Here is a 13,899-nt window from a genome sequence, read left to right as displayed (position 1 = left end):
ATTACTTTATATTGAGAAGAAAATTGCTAAATCCTTAGATCTTGAGGTTGTTAATAAGTTTGCTACTGTCTGCAAGAATAGAAAGATACTCTTTTAAGTACAGGCATGATCCTATAAATTATTTTCTTTACCTGTAAAAGTGTATTTCTCTTTTTCCACTTAAATCAAGCAGCCACATATATTTTAAACGCCGTGATTAAATAAGTACTTACTTATATTAGAAATTAATTGTATCAATGTATCCTAGTTGTTTGAGGTAGTAAATTCTTACATTTTCACTATAAAAGAGTAAAATCATGAACAACAAAGATAAAAACATTCACCTTGAAAACACACACAGCATGAACTGAGCCGAAGTTTGGCCCATGGCAACGGTCGCCACCCTCGCGCATAATGGCTTGGGAAATCAATCAGAATAAACAGGATCTCGACGACATGTGAAGCAACAACCTGGGAACTTATCCGAAACACAAATAATATGGAAACAGAATATAGATTTGATATATATATTATAACTAAATTTGCAATACTACCATCAACTGAAATATCATTACCATTCTGAATTCAACAACATTTTAATGCATACAGTCTAAATTAATACAACCACAGGTAAGTACTTTGTCCTGTTACATTAAAACTCCATACTAATAGGTTCTTTGTAGGAAATAGACATTTTTCTTCATTTGACATTTGGTCAATTACGTGAATAGGCTCTTAGTTGATTAGTATGTAGATTCTGTATAAAATATGTATATAGATAAGTCTGTAAATATATATGTTCTTTCTATTTCAGGTTCGGCGTAGATATATTTACAGCACTTGCTCAGGAAACCATATTAAAAACAGCGGGGTAAGTATTTACTTAATCTTCATTTCTTCTAAGAATTATATAAATATAATATAATATATATATAATATTTCCTATATTTATTCGTATTTTTGATATCTTATATATAAATAAATTCTTTTCGCTTTTACTTTCCTTTATACTATATTAAATATTATTTTTCTTTATTTTTTACAGGTACACAAAGCCTCCGCTGCAACGATTATCGTTATTTATTTCTGATTAAAACCAAGCGTAACGCTATTATTTGAACCATCTCAGAAGTTATTTACAATGGTATTACTACATAGCAAATTCAAGCATCCATTCAACAAGCAACCAAATGTTTGAGATCATATATAAATTTAGATTAAATTCCTTGGTTATTCAAATTGTAGGCTGCATAGCAAAAGTTAGAGATTAATATATAACATACAATTTTTGACGATTCTAATTGTTTTACTTTATCTCATATCATCCTAAAATAGTGGCAGACATTATAATAAGGGGAGAGAGAAGAGAAATTTCTCCCGAACAAACGTACAACTAGCTATTCATAATTATTTTCTTACCTTCATTAAGTTCCGACATTTTTATCTATCTTCCTTATATCTAATTTCGGCATTTATTCCGAAGTTGGGCATCCGCTTTCGCCACGTTTTTTTCGCTGTTATCTCCTTTGCACACTTTCTGTAATTTGTTATTAGGTTCGCTAATCCGTGCTCTTCACAAACTTTTAAAAGATTTTGCTCGTTATCAACGTATTGCTTCACAAATGTTAAAACTGTTAGTTCATTGCCCTTGTACATTCGCCATGTTGATAACATAAATGCTCGTTTCTTTCCCACAATGCAACTGTTCGGTTACCTTGCGCCAAGTAGTTCCCTCCGCTCGCCGTATAGTCCCATGTTTATAGCCGCTTATATATAACAAATAAACATATTTTTCAAGACTCTCATATATTATCAAGCGCACAAACGATCAAATTATCCATATCTTTCCTGTAAATTTTAAAAATTTTGCTGGAAACGGACGCCCAACTTTGGAACTTAACCCCTATTTTCAATAAAATTTACATTGTTTTCAATTTTCCACTTAAATAACTAAAATTAATGGATGACAATTGAAACTCAATTTTTGCTCATTCAAAATGCATTAGCCAATACTTTTTTCGTTACCTGATTCAAACTAATCTGCTATAATGATGAAAACAGAAACAAACCATCTATTTTTTTTTGTTAGAAATTTTTACACAATTTATAATTCACTATATGAAAATAAATACAAATACACATATTTGACATTTTTTTTACAGACTGATAAACAGCATATTCTGAACAGGTAATTATAAAAGAAAAACTTCTTCTAATAATTTTCCAGGAGGTAATGTACCTAAAATGGAAGCCACATTTCCTCGCTGAACTGCTATACTGATACGTTGTATCAGAAAAGTAGTAGCCCGCTTGTCACCAGTAAGGTGTGCTATACGGTGGCCTACTTCTTTGATGAAATTGAGCCCTTCGAGGTCCCAAATACCGCTCGATTCAATGGCTACGGGCACGAACATGTATCTATTGAGCAGATCTTTATATTTTCTTCTTTTCTCGCATTCTCTGCGGGCTGCAATAGCTCCTTCTCGAGATGAAGAAAGAGTGAGATTAGATGACGCGAAAGTGTCAGAGCAGGTGAAATCCCAGAGAAGAATCCTTCCCCTCTTCCATGGTACCAGCGTCATGCCATCTGGTCTTTTGCCATCAGATCTGTTACACCCCACAGGTTCACGAACAGATGGAACTTCCGAAGATGTGAGTGCTCTCCAGATAATGTCATTCAAGGTTGGAATGCCTCACATGTCTTCCGGAGCTACTTATACAAGACCATCTAATTATATTTTTCGTTTCGAAAAAATCATTTACTTTTTCTAAATTTATATCTTATAGTGCGGACTTGAATCCTTGTCACCACTTTCTAAATATGTAATGCGCTGTGGTGTAGATTCGGAATTAGCGGCACATCACAATATTATATATATATATATATATATATATATATATATATATATATATATATATATATATATATATATATATATATATATATATATATATAATATGAAATACATATCAAGCTTCGTTTTTTACATATAGAATGAAAGAAGACATTAACAAACAGGTATGTTGCTACCTTTGAACACTATTTGTGACGAATCTATTTTTTAAATTGTATTGAGTATTTATCTTCATTATTTCGAGTTACATTTTAGTGCCTATTTTACTGCTTATTTTTTAAATTTTAACTGCCTATTTGCCTGCCTATTTTCCAAGTTTTTAACGCCTAAACATCCGGTCTCTACTTATAACAGGTTTTGCCGAACCCTCCAAACTTGCCGCTCCATGCAAATGCACGTGTTACAGATATGGTAGAGCCGGCTCTGCATATCATATATATCTAGTCGACAAATTATTTATATATGATATTTAGAAAAAAACTATTAGGCAAATTAGTATTAGTTTTTACTTTTAGACAAGTTATTTGAATTTTATACTGTTCATGACATTATTTTCGTACTTATTAAAGGCCTGCTTTCACGAAAAAACAAAATTTCATTTCTACTTTTATTTCGTAGTTGATATTGATGAATACTGCTGAAACCCGAATTGTTAGTAGGTATGGTATTCATGTAAATTATTCATGTAAAATATTTGTAGCGTATCAGTATCTAGCGTTTAATTTATGTTGCATTTTACAGTGATTAGATAAAAATATTTCATACTTAAATAGACGTAAGGTGCATTACAAATGACTATTTAAAAAAACGAAATTCAGAAAAAAACAAAGGCAATGTTTTTTCTTAAAAAAACGTACATTTCTGAAAACATACCAAGAAACGTGTTTTTTTTTTTTTTCATTTACAACACTAACTACAACCAATGTCAAACTATAACCAACTATAACCAAACGCTTTTTTATGCTGGAATTTGTTGGAAACCTTCGTCCAATGCTTCAAAAGAGACTGGAAAAGCCACAACATTGCAAGGGACGGGTGAAATTCATCATTATGAACACATCAGCCTGTTGAAACTTGAAGTCAGTCGGTGTATCTTCTTCAAAGACAACATTCACTCTAAATACTTGAGCAAAATCGAAAGGCATTAATGTTTCATTGAGCAATTTATTGTGTGTATTTCTGAAGAGAAATGCTGGATTGAAAAAATAGTTGAGAATTCATAGGAACATCGTGACTAATGTGAATTTCCTTCATCTCCATGGGCCCAAGAAAATGTTTTTCTTTCCAAAAACACCTGACACATGCTGGATTCCATACGAAAACTGAATCATTAATATTGGAGTACCCAGCATTTCAACTGGTACTGGCAGAAATTACATCATTTCTGAATAAGAAATTCAAACTAATGAGAAGACCCTCTCTGAAATTGGTGATAAGAGATCTTAGGCTCAATATTTCAACAAATTGCTTACAATCAACAAAAAATGTAAATGTTATTTGTGTATTATATAATGATAGTTCACTATTGTTTAGTGTTTCTTTTATTAAATCAAACAGCACTTAATATATAGGCTGCGTAATAGGCACATATTGTTTTAAAATAACTTTATAAATTACATTTAAGGAAGTTTCCACTCTTTATTATTATTATTATTATTATTATTATTATTATTATTATTATTATTATTATTATTATTATTATTATTATTTTCATAAGAATCATCAACCATTGTAGAGGAACATACTTAGCCATGCAAGTCGTATTACTAGAAAATTAAATAATATGAGACTTGAATTATGTTTTTTTTTTCCTTCACTATATCAAAAAACATCCTCCCATTTTTTATATGATAAACAGGAATACCAGAGCTACTTATTTTGAAAATTTAAGGTTAATGTTAGGTGGGCCTTTTTCAGAAATAATTGAAAAATTTTGACATTATTTTTTCTTCTTTTTCTCTTTGATGGTGAAATTCATATGCTTACTGACACTGACACTCAATCCAGCATTTCAGGGCACTTCATCACTGTTGTAAAATTCTGTGACTAAATTAAGGGTGTTTGCAGGAATACTATATCCTTTTTTAGAACCAGGTTTGGCTAAAATACAAATCTTCTTTCTGATCTTCTGGGCTTAACAAACAAGATACTCGGTTGTTTGAAATGTTTCAATAGTTTTCATAGTCGTCCATGATTTTGGAACTAATGACAGAATGTGAGTCCTTTCAGCAATGGCACTTGAACTTTCAGATTTCTGGCACAGTTAATTTATTCAGTCACCTCAGTCTTGACAATTAATAACATTTCCAACAAGGAATATTGGAAACAGACATTGGAAATTTAGGGGTTTTGTGCAAAAAGTGTCTAAATCCGCCCTCAACTTACATTGTGATAATTTGTTTTTCTTGAACATACCAAAAAACACCCTCCTATTTTTTATATGGTAAAGAGAAACACCAAAGCTACTTATTTTGAAAATTTGAAATTGGTGTTAGGTGGACCTTTTTCAGAAATAGTTGCCAAATTTTGATATTATTTTTTTCTTATTTTCTCTTTGATGGTGAAATTCATATGCTTAACCCCCCTTTGGAAGGTCATTACTACAATGTTTTAGTTTCTACAAATTCTAAGATTACTTTAGTGAAAACCATTTTCAAATACTTTCAATATCTCCAGAGATCTAGCCGTTTCAGTATTTTAAGTCGAAGGCAGACTTAGGTGTTTTTTGCACAAAACCCCCAAATTTCGAATGGTTCCTAAGCAGTTCTCTTTGAGGTAGAGTTGTAACATTATACACGTGTGTTATGTTTGAGTACCACAATACATATACAAATTTTGAATAAAATTTAAAACACATGAGCCACATTTTAGTTAAAAATTTGGTGATTTCATATGGAATGACTCAAAGGTACATCATATTGAGTTAAATTATAGTTCGGATTTGCCTACACTGAATGTAGTTCTCCAGATGTAAGGCCTACAAGAAAATTTTTGATGGAAATATATGGGATCTTTTGATCCAAAAATCTTTTGAGCTTAACGTCCCATGATTATGCCCATTAAGCTAAGGGATACGGTGATTAAAGCAAGTGAATAATGATGGAAGAATTATTGGAAAGAGAAAGTAAGAGGAAAGGAGAGTACCCCGAGAACACCCATGAATACGATGTTCTTCACCATAAACTTGCTTGACCGGGGATCGAACCAAGGTCCCATGAACTAGAGACAAGCGCTCTCCCCCTTAAACAAATTAAAATGAAGCTACTAGAGCAAAGTAAAGTAAACACAAATAAAAAATATGACACAATTTGATAGAATTTAACATCAAAGGCAATAAATATATGTTTATACTAGGGATGGCCAATTCCGGAATTTTTACTTTCCGGAATTCGGAAAGTAAAATCGGAAAATTCCGGATTTCGGAAAAAATGCGGAATTCGGAAAAATTCCGGAATTTGAAGAATCCGGATTTCGGAAAAATTCCGGAATTCGGAAAAAATCCGGAATTCAGAAAAATTCCGGAATTCAGAAAAATTATTTTTTCTTTTTGTAATCCTAAGAATTTTGTTCAAATGCAAACGAACAAATTTCCTTTTTGTAATCCTAAGAATGTATGATGCAAGTTAAGCTGAAACTTACATCCTAAAGTATACACTACTCAATCTTTCCATGGTTAATGAGATGTAGTCCAAAAGTACGATGTATTCCTAATATTTAATTTTTGTTTTACTGTGATATTGTCCAGAGGTAAGACATATATCACACTGAGATAAACAACTTGACAGAATGAAGATGTTATCATACGTAGTTTTCCAGAAAATCGTGAGAAACGAATTTTTATGAAGTTAAAATATGCGTCGCTTGTTGCCAGTGTGATGCAATTAATAACTTTTATGCTGGAAAATTATTATTATTATTATTATTATTATTATTATTATTATTATTATTATTATTATTATTATTATTATTAATCGTTTATGTACTGTACAGAAAAATATGAACCGTTAAGTAATAGATTTTATCTGTTGTTTTTTGATATCTTCTAACTGTAATAACAAACTGCTTGTAAATACGCAATGATTATCAAGGACAATGGCATATGGACAATGGATAATGGCTGTTGTTTGTTTTTTCAGGACACAAAATATAGAAAAGAAAATGTAAAGTGAATGTAAAATCAGTTCAGTAATATTATCAAGAAAACTATGTACAATGTGTTTGCTTGCTGGAATTACACTTCAAACACATAATTGCGTTCAGTCGTTCTTTCAGAAAAAATGTTCCGGGGGCACACTTAGTATTTCGGAGGGGGTCACTGCTGGTACTATTCTATTTATTATTATATTATAGACGTATTATTTTGGTCTCCTCCGAGGGGGCACTCTGAGAGCTCTGGGGAGGCCAGTGTTCCCCCAAAATCATATCTGGAAGAAGCAGTGATTGCGTTGATCCGTTGTGTTCTTTTGGCTTATATTGAAGTTTATTCTTCCCTTATATAGCCACAAGGAAAATAAATCACAAATGGCATGGCTGTGGGGGGAGGATTTTTTATGCTGTAATGTCAGCCACTCCGAGCAAATGCGTAAGCTCGAATAGGTTCTTCTATTTCGCAGGGCTCAAATCCCGGTAGAGGTACATCGCAGGCGCAATTTTCCCTGTTCTTGAGGTAGGGCGCAAATTTCCCAGGCGCAAAATTCTCGACACCGTTGGAATGACCTCGGAAGACTATATCTTTTTCAATATTTTTTATATTCTTTTACTCGAGATTTCTTCATAGCTTCTTATTAAAATACTTACTAACATATCCTCATTTTATTGTCCTAACCAATCAATATGGGTATTTTGTCAGTAAAATATTTAGATTGATCGAGCCCCTGGTGTGTAACCACAGTATTTCATATCATCCCCCCATTAAAAATCTTGGCTAAACGAACCAATATATGTTGCCAATAAAATAGTTTAGAATGATTGAGCCCCTGATAAATAACCACAGTATTTCGTGACAGACCCCCCTTCCTATTACCATATTCTAGCTACGTTCCTGACTCAGCTAATTCTTTACATTCTTTACCAAGCACACATTTTCTAAAGCGGAAAATGCTCTCTAAATACCTAAGCTCATTATTTTCAGCAGATGCACAACTTGGGTAACATTCTATCTACATGAATGTTATATATGTCGATTACTGGAAACCGCTTCTCGCTATCTATTACCATATTTACTATATAATGATTAACGTTAAAACCGGAAATGGTTGATTTGTACCGCTTCCGGCTTGAATATTACATTCATCAGGGAACTCGATTCTTAACTATTGACTCTGTACATCGTGGCCAAAATTGATGGTAATCCATGAGAGTTCATGAGACTGTTTGTTTCACTGACGGACAGAATGACTATATGGCTATAGAGTTTTGATAAACTAAATTCGTTAATGAGTGATGATGAACAAATACAAGAAAGGGAACCAAGAGTACCACCGGGAAAATTTTCGAACACAAAATTAGCCATCGAAAACCTACATGTCCTGGGTTAGAATACCATAGATGCAAACTCCACCACTGAGTCATCAATCACCCGCTCATTAGTTTTATTAACTACAGTATTATAATATAAATTAATGAATGCCTGCTTATATTAATTATTGAACAATTTCATTGTATACTTCGTAAAGTCAAAAATTATAAATTTGTATTTACTGTACATAGGTATGTTGACAATAACCGAATGTTATTAGAATATTTGTTGAGATTTCTTTTCCTTCACTGTCTTTCGTCTGGTTAAAAAGTAGTTTGCAGTGCTTTGGAGCAGCTGCAGATGGGAACACGATAATGTTTGAGACATACCGGCGACTTTTTTGTGTGTGAAAATAAGACCTTCCTCATAAAGCAGTAAATAACTGCAGTAGCAATTGTCTACGAAAGTGATAAAGACATATCCAACTACAAGAAACTAATACAAGTATATATATATATACATTATTGTTATTTTTTCTTTTAACAGCTACTAGCTAGGGATGGCCAATTCCAAAATTTTTACTTTCCGGAATCCGGAAAGTAAAATCGGAAAAATTCCGGATTTTTTCTAAACTCCGGATTCTTTCCGAATATCGGATTTTTTCTGAATTTCGGAATTTTTCCGAATTCCGGATTTTTTCCGAATTCCGGAAAGTAAATTTTCCGATTCCGGAAAACAAAATTTCTGGAATCCGGATTCCGGAAAATTTTGACCACCCCTAGTTTATACAAAGAATATAAGTAATCACACAGCCACACATACATATACACAAAAATAAAAGTTCTGTGCGCCGGACCCCAGGATATGGATTCCATGCATTTTGGTACACAAAATCAAAATTTCGAAACCCCAGGGTATGGATTCAATGTATTTTGTTACACAGAATCCAACTTTCAAAACCCCAGGACGATTGACCGTGCCTACCTTTTTTATGGGTAGAAAACTTGAGCAATTTTGGATACGGAGGAAACATGTAACACAGCCATAAAAGAAAAGTTCTGTGCACCCGATTCCAGGATATAGATTCCTTGTATTTTGGTACACAAAAACCAAATTTCGAAACCCCAGGATATGGATTCAATGTATTTTGATACACAGAATCCAACTTTCAAAACCCCAGGGCGATTGGCCGTGCCTACCTTTTTTATGGGTAGAAAACTTGAGCAATTTTGGATGCGGAGGAAACATGTAACACAGCTATAAAAGAAAAGTTCTGTGCACCGGACTCCAGAATATAGATTCGTTGTATTTTGGTACACAAAAACCAGATTTAGAAACCCCAGGATATAGATTCGATGTATTTTGATACACAAAATTCCAATTTAGAAACCCCAGGATATGGATTCAATGTATTTTGATACACAGAATCCAACTTTCAAAACCCCAGGGCGATTGACCGTGCCTACCTTTTTTATGGGTAGAAAACTTGAGCAATTTTGGATGCGGAGGAAACATGTAACACAGCCATAAAAGAAAAGTTCTGTGCACCGGACTCCAGGATATAGATTCGTTGTATTTTGGTACACAAAAACCAGATTTAGAAACCCCAGGATATGGATTCAATGTATTTTGATACACAGAATCCAACTTTCAAAACCCCAGGGCGATTGACCGTGCCTACCTTTTTTATGGGTAGAAAACTTGAGCAATTTTGGATGCGGAGGAAACATGTAACACAGCCATAAAAGAAAAGTTCTGTGCACCGGACTCCAGGATATAGATTCCTTGTATTTTGGTACACAAAAACCAAATTTCGAAACCCCAGGATATGGATTCAATGTATTTTGATACACAGAATCCAACTTTCAAAACCCCAGGGCGATTGACCGTGCCTACCTTTTTTATGGGTAGAAAACTTGAGCAATTTTGGATGCGGAGGAAACATGTAACACAGCCATAAAAGAAAAGTTCTGTGCACCGGACTCCAGGATATAGATTCGTTGTATTTTGGTACACAAAAACCAGATTTAGAAACCCCAGGATATAGATTCGATGTATTTTGATACACAAAATTCCAATTTAGAAACCCCAGGATATGGATTCAATGTATTTTGATACACAGAATCCAACTTTCAAAACCCCAGGGCGATTGACCGTGCCTACCTTTTTTATGGGTAGAAAACTTGAGCAATTTTGGATGCGGAGGAAACATGTAACACAGCCATAAAAGAAAAGTTCTGTGCACCGGACTCCAGGATATAGATTCGTTGTATTTTGGTACACAAAAACCAGATTTAGAAACCCCAGGATATAGATTCGATGTATTTTGGTACACAAAATTCCAATTTAGAAACCCCAGGATATGGATTCAATGTATTTTGATACACAGAATCCAACTTTCAAAACCCCAGGGCGATTGACCGTGCCTATCTTTTTTATGGGAAGAAAATTTGAACAATTTTTTGATGGGGAGGAAACATATAACAAAGCCATAAAAGAAAAGTTCGACACTTATAGCGGTCATTTTCGATCATTTTATACATCTTCCTCTCCTTCCCCCAAGTTGCAGTGCTGAATTAGAAATTTAAGCTTCATCGGAAATGTCAGTGTTCATCTCAGCAACCCCGAAAACTATGGGTTCGAAACTAAGATCGATAATTTTTAATATGTATCCGCACTTCCTTCCTCCAAGTTGCATCTTCAAAGTGAAATGATAAAACCATTTCAGGCCCGAACCTCATCTATGTTGAAAGTTTTTGTCGAGATCAGTCTGGTGGTTTAAATGTTGTTAAGTTACAAATATAGTTACTTTCATTTATATATATATAGTTACATTCTTTCATTTCTAGTCTAGTTAGTTACATTCTAGTATACTTTCATTTATATATATATATTTATAAAAAACTCAGCTATTGCTTCTGCACTATTTCAATGGTTCGTACTTTAATACATCCCTTCCTCAACCATGGTTGCGGAATTGATTAAACGTAATGTTCTTGTATTAAATAAATTTATTTTAAATATCTCTTTCTCATTAATTTCAATTAACTTGCTTTTCAAAGATCCTCTAAACTTTCAGTGACGCACTATGGGCTAAAAGCCAATAACTTCTATGGCCACCCTGCTACAAACTACAGACTTAAATATTCGATAAAGCATTTCAGTAGTAAGTAGTTGCCACAATACCAATATGAACGTATTTAATTCCAACGGTAACAACTATGTTAGTAACACTAAAATTATTATTAATAATGATAACGAGTAAGAGTAGTTAATTACGAGTATGACAAATATTTGCTACAGAAAGACTTCTGTACAAGAAATATATGTGTAAAAATAATTTACTTCAAAACAACACAAGGAAAGCAAAATTTATGACGTACATAACTAATACACAATATTATGTTACTAATATGAAGTCAATGGTGTGGAAACAGAGAAATACAGACATTATGAAAGATCTGGGAATCACATTTGGTAGAAAGTTAAAATTTTGTCAACATAGAAATATATCATGGAAAGAGCAATAAAGTACAATAGGCTTCATTTATTTATTTATTTATTATTTCAGAACGATAGAATATGTATTTATACAAATAACTTGTAAGAACTAAGGCTCTGTAATATGAAACAGTATATTTAAAACTTTGACTAAGAGATTGACAGTATTCTTCTTACGGACGCGATGGTAGCGCCACAAGAGATTTTTAGGACTTCTGCAGTTTAGGACTTCTACCGTTTAGGACTTGTGCCTTTTAGGACTTGTGCCGCGAAATGATTTTTTAGGACTTCTGTCGTTTAGGACTTCTGCCTTTTAGGACTTCTGCCGTTTAGGACTTGTGCCGCGATATGATTTTTAGGACTTGTGCCTTTTAGGACTTCTGCCATTTAGGACTTGTGCCGCGAAATAATTTTTAGGATTTGTGCATTTTAGGTCTAATGTCGTTTAGGTCTTGTGCCTTTTACGACTTCTGCCACGTCCCCGAATAATAATGGCGACATCTCCTTGTTTCAGGCCATTGTCGACGAGGAAGCACGTGGACAAGAATTTCCTTACTCGGACTTTACTTTGGGATTCATTTAAACACATTAATTAATCTAACTAGCTTTTCCGGTATTCCAAATTCTGTAAGAATGTTATACAGTGTTTCCCTTCTAACTGGGTAAGCCTTTCTAAAATCAATAAATAGTTGATGTACTGGGGTATTGTATTCCCGTTTCATTTCGAGTATTTGTCGAACGATGAAAATCTGGTCGACAGTTGATCGATTTTGCTTTAAATAACACTGACAATCTCCATTCCATCTGCGTATGGAATCAATCTTACTAATAAAAAGTTTGAGATGATTTTATAAGATGTTGATAGAAGTGAGATGCCTCGACAACAATTATTACAATCAGTTTTGTCGCATTTCTTGTGAATTGAAACAATGATTGATTCTTTCCACTCTTGTGACAATTCCTCATTGTACCAGATGATAAAATATAATATTAATAAGTACATCAAAATATTGGAAACATTTTAAAATCTATTCAAGATTTGTGTTATTTTAAGTGTGGAAGTTATCACTATGGGTTTTACTTTTTCTAAGCTTAAGTTTCTTCAGTACCAACACTGTAATGAAAGGTAGACTTCCAGTTTAACATGAAATGCAAACCATATATACTCAAAATTAGACTCAAAACTAGGTCTTCCGCAGAATAGCGAAAAATTTAACTATATTGCTCTATTAAACACCAAATTTTAATAAATTCCTGAAAACTAACAAAATGTCTTCTACTCTTGAAAAATACTAAATTAATTTATCCGGATTGCATTTGGTGGGTTGTCTTTAAGTGTGAATGATGTTCGAATTAAAATGGAAGAATAATTAAAATTTATCAATTAACAACAATGTTAATAATAATCTTAAAAAAAAATGGGGGTCTTTACTAAACAAACGTTGCAATTTCCACTTAGCCTCCGTTAGCCCAGATAATTCCTCTTTTCTGAGACGCATGGCAACCATAAGTAAGCTTCATTATTATATTTCAGAGAATTACGTCACAAAGAAATCAGAAACTACCTTAGAAAAGAGGTCATTGGCTTGAGGTATCTTCAAACAAAATTTCAATAAGAAAAAATCTGAAATAGTAAATTAAATAACACACATAAAGTTTAATCTACACTTTTTAATCTTTAGCCAATTACAGAGGCGCGCTAATGTAAATCCCATGATTTTTAGAAGTATAACTTCATACTCTGTCCTTTCTCCAACTTAAAGACACCACTTTTTAAAAGCCTGAGGCGCAATTTATGAACTGAGCAAACCCAAACGCTCTCTTTATTAATAATTTTCCTAGATAGTTGATATTTTGGACTTTGTACTTCGTTCCGTTTCCAAGTGAATTACGCCGCTGATCACTATCTCAAGACGTGATTTGTCAAGCAGAAAACATTAACAGTACTCTTTGTTGTTTTGTTAACTTAGATGATTGACTTTAGAAGTAGAACTCCATACTTCCTGTCCTTTCTTCAACTTAAAGACGCCACTTTTTACAAACCTGAGGCGTAATTTTGATCTGAGCAAACCCAAACGCTCTCTTTATTAATAATTTTCCTAGACA

The 13,899-nt window shown here is 33.2% G+C and overlaps 1 long non-coding RNA gene across 1 annotated transcript; it reads left to right on the top strand.

Moving 5' to 3' along the window:
- The first annotated feature begins 477 nt into the window (after positions 1-477).
- Positions 478-1,223, top strand: LOC145671935 (uncharacterized). The gene is made up of 3 exons (XR_014128586.1): positions 478-609; positions 794-850; positions 1,025-1,223. It is a non-coding gene; the product is annotated as an uncharacterized LOC145671935 (long non-coding RNA).
- Positions 1,224-13,899: the final 12,676 nt, after the last annotated feature.

Source organism: Thermobia domestica, chromosome 15, assembly GCF_964235325.1.
Source record: "Thermobia domestica chromosome 15, izTheDome1.hap1.1, whole genome shotgun sequence".
Lineage (NCBI taxonomy): Eukaryota > Metazoa > Arthropoda > Insecta > Zygentoma > Lepismatidae > Thermobia > Thermobia domestica.
The sequence above is the reverse complement of the archived record's forward strand: the minus strand, read 5'-3'. Positions and strand labels throughout refer to the sequence as shown.